This window comes from Octopus sinensis, unplaced genomic scaffold, assembly GCF_006345805.1.
Source record: "Octopus sinensis unplaced genomic scaffold, ASM634580v1 Contig09375, whole genome shotgun sequence".
Taxonomy (NCBI): Eukaryota; Metazoa; Mollusca; class Cephalopoda; order Octopoda; family Octopodidae; genus Octopus; species Octopus sinensis.
The window spans coordinates 31,420-32,265 of NW_021831823.1; the positions used below are offsets into that span (position 1 = coordinate 31,420).

At 37.7% G+C, this 846-nt stretch overlaps 1 non-coding gene across 1 annotated transcript; it reads right to left on the minus strand.

The window, feature by feature from the left end:
- Positions 1–406: 406 nt before the first annotated feature.
- Positions 407–477, minus strand: Trnag-ucc. The gene has a single exon. It is a non-coding gene; the product is annotated as a tRNA-Gly (tRNA).
- Between the last annotated feature and the right edge of the window lie 369 nt (positions 478–846).

The window sequence follows — 846 nt, forward strand, 5'->3', positions numbered from 1 at the left end:
GAATGTATGCACTGATATATAACAGATTCGTAAGTATTGTATTTCGTGACCAAACATTTAACAATTATTCAATTGGAATTGCTAAATTAAAGTCAACAAAATTACCTAATTAGGAGTCCATCACGTGCACGCTCTCCCAGAGGGAATCATACTTTTTAATCCTGGAATACTCTGCGCTGGAGGAAGTATTTCCAATAGTGCGGGCATAGGTGTGTGCGCAGGTCGAGTCCCATCAAAGCATCATCATTTATTTTATAGAAAAGAAAAGACGGTTAGAAAAGAAGAAAGGTTTTTTGAGACTACGCAATTTAGGGTGCCCGCCCAGCCTCACGGATTGCGTAACACTTGACTTATCCCTATTGGCTTCCTCACTTTGTAAAGTAAAGATAACAGAAAATTTAAAAAATGCGCCAGCCGGGAGTCGAACCCGGGTCGCCTGCTTGGAAGGCAGGTATAATACCGTTATACAACTGGCGCTGTTACTTTATTAGTATAAAGAATACTAATAATTCATAATATTGTTATTTCAGGTTTCAGGAAAATTTTCAAATTTACTAGTGCCTCTAATTTGTCCAGTTTTTAATGTTCCTTGTATTTTTACATTCCGTTGCATTTCAAACGCCGAGGTCGTGGTGTAGCTTTTTCGTGTAAGTTTAAGTCGAAGCGGTCAGGTTCAATTTCTTCTTTTCTTTGATGTTTTAATGTCAGTGAATTAATTTTCATATCAGCATCAATAATAGAATGGTGAAGGTTGGTGTTTACTTTTAGGAAAAGCACACCTCAAGTTCTTATCCTAACCCTGACCGAGTGGATGTTCAGGCTATATTTGAGAATTGAGTGAAGGTA